Source organism: Solanum lycopersicum, chromosome 5 (genome assembly GCF_036512215.1).
Source record: "Solanum lycopersicum chromosome 5, SLM_r2.1".
Taxonomy (NCBI): Eukaryota; Viridiplantae; Streptophyta; class Magnoliopsida; order Solanales; family Solanaceae; genus Solanum; species Solanum lycopersicum.
The window spans coordinates 40,113,892-40,126,667 of record NC_090804.1 but is presented as its reverse complement, the minus strand read 5'-3'; the positions used below and the strand labels follow the sequence as shown (position 1 = coordinate 40,126,667).

General features: G+C 33.7%; 1 long non-coding RNA gene across 1 annotated transcript; it reads right to left on the bottom strand.

Moving 5' to 3' along the window:
- Window positions 1-354: 354 nt before the first annotated feature.
- On the bottom strand, window positions 355-1,073 carry LOC109120335 (uncharacterized). The gene is made up of 2 exons (XR_002027797.2): window positions 954-1,073; window positions 355-873 (listed from the first exon to the last, which is right to left on the bottom strand). It is a non-coding gene; the product is annotated as an uncharacterized lncRNA (long non-coding RNA).
- Window positions 1,074-12,776: the final 11,703 nt, after the last annotated feature.

The window sequence follows — 12,776 nt, the reverse complement described above, 5'->3', positions numbered from 1 at the left end:
TTCATATATAGAAGAAGTTGACTTCTAAATTGTAAAAGTTATAATAATTCCATATTTTATATGCCTATATGCAACCATGAATGCTAAGGTCTTGGCTAAGAGACCTAGTGGGTGCTCTTGGGTCGTGACAATCAACTAAGTAAATTTCATGTTAAGTTATTGGAAAAATGAATTCACAATTAATATAAAACAAGATGAACTCGGTCCTTAAACTTTTATCAAAATTAGAACTCATTTATTTGGACCACATTTTTGAGATGCAATATTTTTAAGAGTGGCGAAGGGATCCGGCTGAGGAAAAAACAAACGCACAAGCTATCTAGCACAATGCTTTTGATGGGAAGATATAGAGAATGAGGGAGAAAGTAAAGCTTTTGGATGCTTTATTTATTTATAGTGGGGTCGGTGTTAAATTTAACTGAGGGATCTATTATGTTTAGGGAAAAGAATTATGAGTACTTTCTATGATACATTAAGTACCATATGGTCATGTGAAATATTTTAAGGAAAATATAAAGCAATTCTTATATATTAACGATCATTTGGATCATTTTATCGAAACTTTTAACATGTCCAACAACATGGTTCATGATAAAACAGCCATCCACTTGTGATTCCTCGAATGGAATGATGAATGAGTAACATTCTAAGATTTCACCCCCACAAAAGCAACTTGAAATATTGTAGAGCTTCAATACATCATGAATCCAATTAGGCTAAGTTCTTGATATAACAGCCACAAAAAAGCTTAATGTACTTGTATTAAAACATAGAAATTGTCATCGTTTACGTTCTTGTCTCCACTTGTAAATAGGTTTTGGTTGTTGTTTTAACAAGCTCTTCTTCATGAAGTTTGTGTTTTCTTCCAGCTTTCTGGTTAACATAGAAGGAATGATGCTAAGATCACCATTTTACAATCTTTGGATACAAAAAAGATATCACCTTAAATATACCTGTAATTCTTTCTCCATTTCCATATCCATGTATATTTTCTGTAAAACAAATATAATAAATGATTAATGCAATTCCTATAACTAAAGTGGATCTCACACTTTTGGACATACCGTTGAACAGTGATGGACCCAAGATTTTTTTCAGGGGATTCAATATATAAATTAAAGAAGAAGTCCAAGTAGTAATACAAGTGTGTGGTGAGCGTAGTAGCCCCTCAGCATTCTCTTTCTACAAGAACCATAGATATTTCATTGGTTCATAAAAGTAAAGACTAAACTAATCAGTGATACTGGAGACAAAGATACATTGATAAGAATTTTAGCGGATCGAGTGTATTACATAATTTAATTCCTAAAACTAGTGAAAATTAAATGATGAAAAAAGGAGCAAGACGGGGAAAATGATTTTTACTTTATAATGATAAATTTAACTTACTTTATCATACCATATTAAACAATTCTTTGTACTTTTGTCTTACTCCATCGAGCATTCTTAAAATTTCTTGTGTTTTCATACTTTTATTTAGTAATGTTTCTCTTTAGTTTTCACTTTTTAAATATTTTAAATTTGTATCCATTCAATCACATATTACTATGAAAATCATCAAAAATCTCTAAAAGTGTGTAAGTATAGAGTTACTAATATTATAAATTTATAATGAATATTCAGAAGATAAATAAATAGCATCGTGAATTTTCTTAGTTCACACAGTTCAATTTACTAGGTTAGTCATAATCTGTAAAAAAAAAAAGAAAAATAACCAACTAATCAAATAAGTTTAGTTTTCATCTCTCTAAAATATAATAAGAAACAAAAAAGATATTTCATGAATTCTATAAATTAATATTTTTAACCTGATGTTAACGATATTTAATCTTGTTCATTCAATTAAATCTAATTTACCTCTTTTTTAAAATGTAAATTATATTTCCATCTCAGTTTCAAGTTAAATATAATTCATCTTTTTTTAAAAGAGTTGTTCAAGTTAGTATATAAAAAAGAGTTACGTTGAAGCAACATGAATAATAGATATAAAATAGTAATAATAATAATAAAACAATGTAACTAATAAATTTAAACAGAAACAATTTGAAAACAAGAAATGGAACAAAAGGAAAAAATAAGGTAAAATTATAGAAATACACACCTTATGTTTCACATATTTCCATTATCCTCTTTTATTTTTAAAATCTCCAAAATCCCTTATTTCTCTCCTAAGTCTAAACTCCCGGATACATTAATTTCTACTCTAAAAATTAGAGTTTATCACTTACTTATTCCTCTCCTTAATCTTTTCCACGTAATCTAGACAATTAATTTCTCATCAGTTTTCAAAATCAAGTCTCTCTATGTCAAACATAGTATTGTTAATTTTTGTAGTTTCTCTTCTCTTGAAATCTTTTTTTTGATTTTATTGTTCATTTGTTTGTTTTTCTCTAACCATTGAATCTCATGGATAATGCACCACCAACTAACACTAAATGGATTTATGACTACGAAGATATTGGTTGGGTAGAGAATAAAATCAAAAGACTCCACGATCCATTGCTAATGGCGAATGTAAAAGTTGGAAAGATCTGGTGCTTCTTCTTTTAAAATCCACGTTCCTAAAACCCACAAAAAGAGGGGTCAAAAATTTTCTCCAGCAATTTCTCAACCTTCATTACCTTAGGTTAGGTTTTTGTTCTACTTAATTCGATTGTTGTAATAATATTTGATTGTTAATCAATGGATGATACAAAAATGAACAAATTCAAATCTCGTATTTGTGGGTATCGTGGTCACCATGAATACTAATCGTTTCAATCATGCTTTTTCTGATAATGATCTCGTTGCTAATATATTTTAATGTATCGTATTATGTGTAATCAATTGATACACTAACCCAAAGTAAGTCAAGTTATAATATCTTTTGTTTCTAGCAGTATAATATTAATAGTTATGCATATTTCAGTAGATCGTAGTCAATGATGTATCATCTAAGTTTTGTTTATCCGTCTGTGTATCTAATATTTATAGTTTCATAGTAAATGTTGTATAAGTTACATATGATATACATTATTTTTTTCGATTGTTACATTGTTTTTATTTTAATTGTTATAATATTTTTTGTTAGTTAATCAATTGATGATACAAAAATAAATATTCAGATCTCGTATTTGTGTGTATCCTAGTCACCATGCATTACAATGTACTAATCATTTTAATCATCCTTTTTTTTATAATGATCTTCATTGCTAATATATTTTAATGTATCATTATTATCTGTAATCTATTGATACAATAACTCTTAGTAAGTCAAGTTATAATATATTTTGTTTCAAGTATTATAGTGTTAGTAGTTATGCATCTTTCTGTAGACATCAATTAATAATGTATTATCCAAGTTTATTTATCCACCTTTGTATCTGGCATTTATAATTTCATAGTAAATTTTATATAAGTTACATATGAGATACATTAGTTTTTGCATAATATTTTGTTATTTTTTGTATCATTACAGTCTATGAAGTATGTTATCAAACAAATGTTAACCCACTATTTTAAGATTGGCCCAACATACAACAATAATTTTGTAGAAGATTTGTAAAAGTACATAAATGTTGAGGCTTTTGAGTTATTTACAAATTCTCTTTTGGGCCATATCTCGACATTCATAACTAAAACTATAAAGAGACAAACATCAAAATGCATGTTGCTTCTTGATATTGAGCAGGATAACAGTAATGAGCTCCATATGCGGCATGCAAATGAAAACGTTTTGCGCTTCACTATAAAGGAGTTTGTAATAATAACCGGATTTAAATGCACCAAATCTCAATGACTTTCAATATCCAAATTCCTCTAAGAGTAGGATCGTGTAAAGATACTTCCCCGATTTAGTAAAGTCTAATAGTGTGACCAAGGGTCGACTTGTTCAACGTTTTCTTCAAGGTAATGGGACAGCAACTAAGGATGCTTTCCAAATGGGAATTCTATACTTGATCAACTCATTTACTTTCTCACAACTTCCTGATGCACCTATCAATGGTAACGAATTCGTGATGGTCGAATATCGTACAGATGAACATTTTCCTTGGGGACAACATGCATTTTTCAAGTTAATTTTTCTCATAGAGGAAAGAGAGAACCAAAGTAAAGCAGTTGAATGTTATAGGTGACATGACCTATACTCTAAATATGTGGGTGTATGAATGTGCATCAGTTATTAATGAGGAAACTACTGTCAAGGAGGGAGATTATATACCAAGGATACTAAATTGGCGAGTTGTTGGTGTCAAGCCTAAATTTGAAAATATGTTTAGTATTTTTACTAAGGTAATGATCATTTTTATTTCTTTCAAGTTGCAATTATTTTTGGCATGCTGAGTTTAAAAAGTTGTTTTAGAATGCATGTACAAATATACAACATACTCGTGAAGAATTGATTTTACTTTATTTTCCGGACAATCTGGTTGTTCTCATTTTGAACATTCTATGTCTGCTGATAAATCTAAACAAGCTATATTAGATGACATTCCTGGGTTTGGGAACTAATCCTCTAAACCATCGGATCAGATTGTAAGGAGTAGTAGACATGTATCTGCTATATCACATACAACCCCCCTCCCCTCTACCCCCGGAAGAGAAGAAAGAAAGCGGTTTTGACCAAACAAAAAAGCATTGCAATGGAACAATCAGAGTAGTCCCTCGTGATATGAGTCATCTATTCCAGATTCAGCGGGTCTTTCATCTGATCCTAAAGAAAAGAAAGATCTTTTAGAAATTGAAGGAGTCAAGCAATATGTGAAGGAATATGTAAGTGATTCTCATAATTATTATTGAATGTTCTCAATTATTCACCGTAAATCATTATTAACTCGCTTACGTATTTTTAAAGGTTGAAAAAAGTTTGAATGAACTTAAAGTTTTAATAAAAAAAATAATCACAAAGTTCTGATAAGAGCAATTCGAAAGCTAAATATTTACTAAATATTTAGTATTCGCAAAGATATTATTCTAATTATGTTGTACTTTGGCTTGAAGAAAATTGTTTTCATATTGATGTCAATCTCAGATGAAGAGGTAGTCGAAGAAGACAACGTGATTCAACCCCAAACTAATAATCAATTTGTTGAACCAGGGGCTCCAATTGATATGGAGTTTGTCAACAACATCCTCATTGATAACCCTAATGTAGAGGCTGAAGAACAAACACACATACAAGAACATGAGGTCGTAGATGTAAGAATCAGATATATTCATCAAATTATCTAATATTCATTAAAGTATCTACCTCATGTTGATACATTATTGTAATGATATAATTAGAGACAGAAATTTTTGATACATTTATAAGTGTACTAGCTACATTATGTTTAAAATTCAAATGTAAGATTAGCTTCAATTGTTGAACAATTATTATTTGGTTGATATTCTAATCAACATAGGATGATGATACATTAAAGGAGAAAAGATCAAGGAGGATGTATTAGAACCACCATTTACGGTACATGTACTAAGAAAGTTTTTGTAAGTATAAGTTTATGTATATGACATAGTTTAAACATTAAATGTATCATTCATTAATGATATAGTATAAGTTACTACTTTGATACATTATTATTTGAATTATTTACTATTTTTGATAGTTTATTGATACATTAAAAGACCCACAAATTGGTGAGAATGAATCCAATGAAGATGTAAGTACACGTTTATGTAAAAATATATTAGTTTATTTACTTAATGTATCAGATTATTTAGTATCTATTCCAATTTTGATACTTTAGTTTTTTACTCAAGTAATAGTGTTCATATTTTGTTGATACATTTAAGGATAAAAGAGCTAGCGAGAATATATCCAAGGTAGTTAAGTAAGTATAAGTCTATGTATAAATCTTTTTATCATTTATTAAACTGATGTAACAAAAATTTTGTTATAACTGATTAGGTTGATGTAGTAGAGTTTTCACCAAATGAACTGACCAACCAAATGTGGTTCAAGATGTTGTTGATAGATCACAACATAACATTCCACTCCCAAAACAAGTTTTAGTAAACATTGATACATATGTAAATATTCAGTAGAGAACTTATTCACATATAAATCTTAGCTTAGTCACCATTTTCTAAAAAAAATTCTATTGAAAGGATATACCCAATAAATCTATATTATCCCGTAGTGCATTCACATCCAAAGAATTCCTCCTCTCATTGCATAGACTTTTCGTCAATTTTACTATTTTAAGTTTACTTGTGACAAACCCCACACCCCCTTTGATACTTAACACTTTCGTGTCACCCCACTAATTTATAATGTTTTTACTCGTTAATTTCTTTAGCTAGGACTAATTAGAATGAATTTCTAATTAGCTAAAAAATTTCACTACCACTACCTTGGAACGATCCCAACCCTCAGTTGGGTTACTATATTATTGATGATCGTAGACACTTGAATTGGAAGTAGTGTCCTTGTTCACGATAAATATCAAAATGGCATCGATGCCGAGGAATGGTGTCACATGAAAATGTAGTTAACTAGAGTTCCAATTCTTTCTTAGTCTTAGCTTTACTAACTTAACATTTGGTTTTATTTCGTTTGTTTGGGAAACCATTTAAGGAAGCATGAGCGTAAACACTAGCAATGTTATCTAGTTGGTCCACTAAGACAACATTTGAAATCTCAACGATGTCCAAGAGCCGAACATCAATGACCATCATCTGATGGGAGGTGTTGGAGCCATCCGTTTACCCTAGCTGAGGGAAATGTAGTCTTTCACATAACAAGCACCATGCTACAACTCTAACAATTATTGGGACTTTTCAGTGGACTGACTCATCAGGATCCTCATGAGCGTCTTCAAAACTGCGTAGATGTGTGCGAACACTTCTCTTTAAAAAATACTCTCAGGAGACCGTCCGGTTGAGGCTATTCCCTTTCTCATTAAATGGAGAAGCATGAAAATGGCTAGCAGAGCTTCCACGAGAATCCATCACTTTTTCGGAAGAATTGGTAACCACATTCAAGTCAATCTTTCTAGTCAATTTTTCCCTCCTTTGAAGATGATATCACTCCGGGATAATATTCAAAGCTTGAAGCGTTTGAATGGGGAGCCTTAACATGAAACTTGGCTAAGGTTAAAAATGATGGTGCTCAAATGCCTGACCTATGCTCTTCCTTGATAACGTCCTCCTTCAATATTTTTACCATAGCCTAGACTCGGTAAACGAAGGTGTAGCTGACCAACTCTCACCCGGAGGATTAATGCAACAACCATACGCAGTAGCAGCACAACTTCTTGAAGGAATGACGACTATCAAAAGAGCATGGTACACTTGTGAAGACCGTCTCTTCTTACACCTTTACGCTATCTAAGAAACAAATTGAAAAGGACAATGAGATTGAGCAAAACATGGAAAAATTGTGAGAAAACTTGCCATTTTATTCAAAAATGTCATGGGGCTGGTGCCTGAGGTGTCAATGTCGTGGGGTTGGGTGTTAAAATTCTGATGAGGTGAAGTTCGAAGCCTTATATAATGAAGAGGTAAGCTTTCTAACAAACAAAAATAGTGGATACCATTCAAACTACCTAAGGTAGGATAGAATCAAGGTTGGGGTAGAGATGAAGGCTGGAAAGATAGATATTGTGAATGGAGGGACCATAATCGGAACTGGAAAAATGGGGAGAAAAATCAATATTTGCTTCCTCATGAGCATCAGCAGCCCAAGGATTCAGAAGGTGGATGGTATGAGGATATTCTCTAGCATATCCTTAATAAAGTTGAAGGGTCGGACAAGATGTTGAAAGACATGAAATAAGATGTGTCCACCCTTAATTAAATTGTTACCTCCCATTTTGTCTTGATCAAACAATTAGAAACCCAGATGGGTCATATCTAGCCTCACCTTAATCCAAGATATAAAGGGTTTGCCTAGTGATACTATGGCTAACCCTAAGAATGAGGTTTGAAAATGGGTTTGCATCATGCCACGATGTTAACTAAGACATTGTTTGGGAGACAACCGAAAACCCTTTAATTACTCTTTGTGTTTTGATGAAATAATGGTATGTTGTTTGTACAGGTTAAATCTAGGGGAATTCTTGAAAAGGAGTATAAAGGCGAGCAAATAGTCTAGTTGGAGAGCCGCCGATATGTTCGGTAAACCCAATTTCTTTCACCATCTAATTCAAGATATCTTTAGATTGGATAGTGTAAACTCGGCGGTCTATAGAAATTATTGGCGCATTTCTACTCATGTTGGTGATGTCTATGAAGACTGTCATTGGGATTGTCACATGAATTGAAGATCCTATTGAAATTGGAGAAAAAACTAAACATTCTGCGTTTCACCGAGTGATTACGCGAACTTGACTATTATTGTTGAATGGTCACAAACTGGATGATCTTTTGTGAGCAAAAGGGTTAAAATTTCCATTTTCATTTACTCTCCTATGTTTTTCCTCTTCATAAACTCACACCAGCTTTATATTTCTTGCATTTTTAGTATTTTTGTTGTTGAATTGTCCTTGAAATTAAATTGCATTGTTACCTAGCATCTCAGTAGCGTTTTTAATCAGCATCAAAGGTTGCTAGTTCGAACCCTGTACTTATTTATTTGAAATTGTACTCATTTGCATAATGTGAATCTTGTTGAATCTTTACTGGATCTCTCTTGATTCAATTGATCGCATGTCTTATCAATTGATATTTGAAAGTTTTTGTTCAATTGGGGGTATCCCGCTCGAGTATTATTTGAGTTAAATTTTTTTTTCTATGGGAATGTGCAATTGTTATCGGTATTCGTTCAATTGGTACAGTAGAAGCATAAATTGCATTATCAGGGGTTGCAGAGTTGAATTAGGAAGACGACTATACATAGGCGTGTTGAGCCATTTGGCAAGATGGGTCAAGCTTGCTAAACCAGTCGTAGGTTCATACGTCAAATTTGTATTTTAAGTTTATGCTAAATGTGTTGATTGTTTCGTAACATTTAGCGGGGACACTTGACATCGCCAAACTCTCTCGGAGATTTGCCGAACAACTTCTTGGTTCTCCCTTTGTATACACCCTTGTACCCTCTATGTACTATGTTTGGCGAATCGGCTAAGTGGACATCACTTCACCTATTGGTTTGGTGAAATGTTTCTACACTCGAAGTCCCTCTGTTCCTGTTTAGATATTTTTTAGCTATTTCTTGAAGTCTTCATAGAACTGTCTAAACCCAAAGTTGCAGGGAGAGCACAAAGTTTAAAAGAGACGAAAAGATAGCAGAACTAGCTGAAGAAAGAAAAGAAAAGAAGAAATCAAGTACCACCAAGAGGGTTCCCATTGACCCCACAATTCTATTATGGAAAAGAGGGTTCATTAAAAAAAGGCCTTTAAAGCAGCTCAAGATGTAGATAAGTTGGTGGAAGCAAATCTAGATGTTGAAGCCGCAACCGAAGAAGTAAAATCCAGTGAGACCCAAAAGCAGGAGGGCGTAACTCCAAGCACTATCACCCAGATCCAAATTGATGCACAGGGCATTGATGCCCCGACAGATGGATTGATTGTTTAGACAAATTACCTCTTTACATCCCTTTCTGTTTTTCTTCATTTTCACTACAAGATAATCATCAGTTGCATTTGAGGATAAATGTTTTTATTTGTGGATGTTTGAGGCCCACCATTGGGTGTTGTTTTGACAGATGTTTTGATCTTATGTTTGGTTTTCTGTTTAAAATTGTGTTTACACTGCTTGTGCAATGTTTTAACTTATGGTTTCTTGTTGATTATAATTTGTAAAATGAGTTCGAAACCCCTCCGAAATAATTTTATTTTTCGAAAATAATTGTCACCTCTTGTGTTGAAAGTGGTTGTTCTCTTGAAAATTCAAGTATCAATTTCGATCAATATTGATGACTTGAATAATGCTCTCAATCGAACATATATGAATGTGCTACTACGATGAGACCAGATGAAGTTGCATAAAAAATATGTAAACTCTTTACATCTCGTTGTGACTAGACATGTCGAACTAATTCTCATGTTATAACCATTATACACTAGCAAAAGTGTAAAGTCTTGTTTGATGTAAGTATCAATGCCTTGTGTTATAAGCTTACCTTGAACCATAAAATTTTTTATTTTCTATGAGAAAATCATATGAGGCATTATTTAATTAAAAAATGGGATGGAGCCATCTGCCAAGTGACAATTGACATCTATTAAATCCTTTTGGCATTTTTTTTTTCACTTATTTCATTATGTTTTTGTTTTTATTTCTTGAAAGTATTTTTTAACCAATCTAAATGCCTTATGTTTTTTATTTTTTTATTTTTTGTTTTACACTTATTTCAACATATTTTTGTTTTTATTTTTAACAAGTTTTTTCTGTCCATCGAGGGTCTTCGTTCCATAATACTTTAACTTCTTGGAGTTTGGGTACTGTGACTAATCTATGATCATTACGATGAACCAGCAGGATGGACTCGTGGCTATGACAGTCCGTCATGGACTTATGTAATCCCACACTAGGTCAGACTTCCCCATATTCCTTCAGCAGATTCTATGTTCACTACGATGCCACCTACGGACCGTTACAAGATCGACGGACCATCATAAGCCTCGTAGGTGGTCTCTTCTGCATTTCTAACTCAAAAACTTCCGCATAATCTTTGGACATATTTCCTTCAAATAAGAAGAAACTTACATAAATATTAACATAAAAAGGCTTTTGGACACACACTAAACTTAAGGAAAAAGCATTAAAAATACCATGAAACCACGCTACATCAACACCCTCAACTTGAATTCGTTGTTTGTCCTCAAGCGACGCACTATGACTCACTACAAAATCTTTATACAATAGTATCTATATTTTAGCTTTCGCAATCATTTGGCTATCAATCCCGATAACTCTCATCATGGTTAAGCATGTTATCACTAGTAGACTCGAATTATGTGGAACTTGACCATGACATAGACTCACCACGCACTCACACCTATCCTCTTCAATTTATCACTGAGGTGCTCATATTTCTGGTATTGTAACTAGTGTCCTCATTTTAAAACAACATTCTCATTTTTCGCACAATGATTTCAGTTTGAGTATAAGGATTACTTTTAAACACTCACTCTCAGAACAAATTCACAACTCATTCATATATATTGCCATACGCTTGTCCTTATTTTCACTGCTTTAAGTTCGACATACAACTCTTAGGATCACGATAGGACTTTCTTATCTTGTAACATAGGCTCAGGGTCAGGTAGGGTATATTTAGGTATACTTTAGTGAATTGTTGCCCTCTTTGACAGATCGGTTAAGCATTTGACCTTTTCATCATTTTATCCCGCCCTTTTTCATGAATTCTTTCACCTTGCTATTTTCCCTTCTTTCTTCATTTGTGTAATTGACTCTTTTCTTTTCCTGCTTGTGTTTTTTATATTTTTTATTTTACTTTTCTTTCAACTGGTTCTTGAGTCATTTTACTTTTGTTCTTTCTCTCTCTTTGTTCTTTCAACCCTACTTTCCAGAGAATTCCTCATGATAGCCACCCTCAACTCATGGCTTTGCCATGAGTCAAAGTACACAAACCCCAAAGTTGAGTCAGGCCCACGAAAAGGTCGTTTACGGCATTAGACACCCTCAACTTATGCTTTTGGCATAAGTTGAGGTGCACATGTCCAAGGAGGGACCAGGGCCAACACATTATTTCGAGAAAAGATCAGTTGGGTGAAAAAGAAAGGTCTATTTTAAGCTCAAATCATTTGGATCAAAAGATATTAATTTCATTCGGTATTTTTATTTATTTAGGCTAAAAATTGGCTATATTGAACAAGGGCCTATGATCCTTTACTAATTGTATATTATAGCTTACTTTTAGCAGGACTAACCAGGCAAGTTCTATCTCAGTACAAATAGTGGACTATTCAAACTTTCCTCACACTCACCTAACATCTCATTAATATGCCAGATTATCAGACACCCAGTTCAAGTCTTAGACTTAGGGTCATGCAGTGGTGTATATATATGTCATGATTAGAGCCACACATTTATCAATTACTATGCCTAGCCATGCATCATTTTTATTACATCAGGATATCATTTTTGTTATAGACATCATGCTTTAGAGTTATACTATATACACAACATATAGTAATGCCCGTTCAATAATAAAAATAATCATTCTCTTGGGGAAAAAGAACACAGGAAAAAAAACCCCAAAAGAAAAACGTGAATTGGGCTACTCAGACTTCACCCTAGCACTCACTTTCCATTTACCCCACCCCAACAAAAAGATATGCAATTATCCCCGATGCATAAAAAAATTGGAACACGAGAGTGGTAGGTGAAGCAAACCTGGGGCGCAAAGCGCCGGCGATCAGCAAGCTGGTGGGTCTGGTTCCCCGAAACCCACTACCTATGTAGTCTAGAAATCCTTCGTAGTTCCCTCATCAGAAACAACACTATCAGTAGTGCCTCTTGTTGTCTCTACATCTCTCGAGCTAGATGCCCCAGCAACTGCTCTACAACCCTAATCTGACGCACCTCCTCATCCGCAATCGAGTCTCTCCTCGCAACCTTCATCTCACGGTGCTCCTTCTTCCTTTCCCTAGCCTCATCCTCCTCTCGACCCCTGCAACTCTTGGCATGCTGTCGAGGGGGAGGTGGTGGAATCTCAGAAGTGGCGAATAAAGTAGACAACATTGTCTGTTCACCAGGCTCTGCAGAAGGGGACTCAGACTCAGGCACCCTAGCCTCTAGGATCATATAAATATCTATTCTCAGACTCTCAACCGTAGCCTAAAGGGTCGACACATCCACCGGAAAGGCTGGCCGGGCTAGCATCCGC